Below are 3,042 nucleotides of genomic sequence, written 5' to 3' on the forward strand. Positions count from 1 at the left end.
CGCCCCCTTGAACCACCCCCAACGCTCGAAGCCCCACCCCCGACGTAAAGCCGCGAGCGGCGGTGCATGGACCGCGCTGCGCTGAGTTCTCGTAGCGGCGGTTCCCCAGTGAAAAGCGGATGCGGAGGGAACTCAAACACCTTTGTAACTCCTGCTCCGTCCCTGGAACTGCCCGCCTGGCTCTGGACGTGCTCCCTGCAGGCCGGCGGCAGCTCAAGCGCTGCTCACAGTACCGCCGAGCCAGCTCTCAGCAGCTCCGGGTGAGCCCTAGGCAACTGGCGGGCAGTGACGAAGGAAAAGGATGGAAATTAAGGAAAACCATCTCAGTGGGGGAACGTGGCAGGGCTATATGAACAGAGTGATGAGTTCACACTGGCCTGGGCTCCGCCGAGGGTAGGAGCAGCCGGAGCCCCACTGGTTCTCCCGGGACCAAGGCACAGCCTTGGGAGAGGACGGACCTGACACGAGGCACGGGTAGAGCTGAAACAAAGAGAAATTCATTCCCCAGCTCACCACAACTTCTAATTTACTGTGTTTCCTCTCCAGAAACCAGTATTCACGCTAATTCTGAGTGACCATCATCATTGCCAATCATCCTAACAGTCACCTCTACCCAAAATTAACATCTTTCCAATATGAAATAGAACCACGAACCTAATTAGACCGTGCAAGACACTACGAACAAGCTACCTCTTGCTTTCCAAATTCACTCCATCATAAGTCCATTTTCTAAAGAGAGACCCAGTGAACTATAACTGAAAAAGCAAGGTGTCAGGAGATGACTCATCAAAGCACAATCCATAAGAATCCATAGAAAATAGGGAAATAAACATCTAACATAAGGGGGCAATTTCACTGACACTTTCAGCAACTGCTAATATCATAAACAATTAGAAAACGGTCCAGATGTCCTGTCACCAGAACATACTAACAGTTCTAAGTACATGACATGTTGTTGGCTTTTTGCAAATATTGGGATAAATGCTATATGTATAATGTTGAAATAGCTTTTCTGTACGAATACAGTTTTTTCTTTTCTTCTTTCTCTCCTAATAGCAAAAGTTAGACATAAGTTTTTTTAGATAGTATGCTTAAACTACCCGCTTAGTTAAGATAACAGCCCGTGAACGTGTGATGGGAACCCTGCAGCTGACACGACAATTATCAACACTCACTGGCTGCAAAAGGCCGGGACCACCACCCAAATTAAAAGGTGATAAGGATTAAAACCACAAGCCAAGAAACACGCATGCTCTAAAAAGACGGACCCAAGGAATGGCCATGCTAAACAGCTCCCAGAAAAAGTTTGACTATGCATAAAGAACTATGAATATGCAACAAGTTGATGTATTGTAAAACGTATTTAAAGGACCGTTTCCGAAGCAGCCGTGTGCTCTTGGCAGCATGCCAAGCACCCGGCCGTTTTAATCCTTTGCTTTATGTTTGTCTCCTATTGTCTTTTTATTAAACCTTTTAAATTTTACCAAGACAGTAAAGAGTGTTTTCCACAAGTTCCATATGTTGCACGTACACTTTGTACATTGACATTTATTTGGGTGAATTTAAAATGATTGCATCATTATCAATTAGAGAAGCAAGCTGTGAGTCTGTGATGGCATTAAAGACATTAGCACATTTTAGAGACTGTAAAAACACCATTAGTCTTCAGACCCAATGACATGACTCAGACTCGGATTCCTTACTCAGTTCTTATGCTTCTTTTTTAACATATTTTTATGATAGACCTCTTGGTCCTACATTAGGGAGAAATAGATTTCTTTCCTTCTCTTTTAATAGAAAGGATTAAAAATGTGTTTGTAGAGGTGTGTTGGGTTTGTGTGGCAACATTTTGGTAGTGGGGGCTACAGGTGTGGCATCTGTGAGAAGCTGCTGAAAGCTTCCCCCATGGCCGATTGAAGCCAATGTTGCTGCTGCTGGACAATGCTGAGCCCACTGGTGACAGTAGCAGTATTAATGTATTTCAAAAGGGAAAAAAAAACCCTGTACAAATGCAGGCAGAAAGAGGACTGAGAATATGTGAGAGGAACAACTGAACCCGGAGAGCTATGACATGGAGATCTGCTTTAAAACCAGAAGAATCAAGCATCCTGTGGGTGTTTGAAGCCCTTGCATTCCTTAAAAGTAAAAATCTCTTTGCAGAGAGCTTGTCTGCTGAAAGTGTACACAAGTATTTTTTGATCGCCCACTGTCTCTCATATTACAAAGGTTTGTTCAAGACTCAGGCAGAGGAAATATTAAAATTAACTGAAGAGTACTCATGTCATGCCGTACAGAATTTCCCATAAAACAATGCAGTGAATTAGAACGGAAGAGGCAAGAGTATGCCTGGATAATAACTCTTTTCTCAGCATAGCTCAGGTTTCTCCCTGAAACTGAAGCTAAAACTTACTCGTGTAAAAGGCCTTGTACAGGAACAAATTCCAAAATTAGCTGTGTCTGTTGCACTTCCTTTTCTTTTCATGAATGAAAAAATAATCACACCAGATCCTAGAAAAGCAAGGATGGAAGCCAAAAGTCAAGCAATGCCAACATCCAGTCTTCTGTTCAAAGATCCAGCCAAAAGTCTGAGCAATGTCTTTATATCAGCCAAAGATAAAAGATTGTGCCATGCTGTGGAAGTGCTGTCTGCTGAAGTACTATCTAATTATTAGTCTTCCTTTAGTCTGTACACAGGTGGATTTCAAAAGATGAGGATTTGGAGTACCAAAGGAAATACAAACTGTATTGTTGATGACAGGCAGAAGCCAGGGGGCCTCTGAGGAGAGGGAAGGGTATATGAACAGATACAAGTCTGCTGCACTAGATACATCTGTGGGCTTGGCACTGTCTGGCACCCAGCTGAGAGCAAAATCACAGAGCATCTCCAAACAGCAAAATTCCTGAGCATTTGTCTGGAAGCCATCCTGAATCAAAGCCTTTGAGTGTTAGAGAACTGTTTCCATCACAAGGAGAAGGTGGGACTAAGATGCAAGCATTGGAAAAAGGCAACATGGCCAGACACATACACCTCACCACAATCAG

Source organism: Sturnus vulgaris, chromosome 15 (genome assembly GCF_052056855.1).
Source record: "Sturnus vulgaris isolate bStuVul1 chromosome 15, bStuVul1.hap1, whole genome shotgun sequence".
Lineage (NCBI taxonomy): Eukaryota > Metazoa > Chordata > Aves > Passeriformes > Sturnidae > Sturnus > Sturnus vulgaris.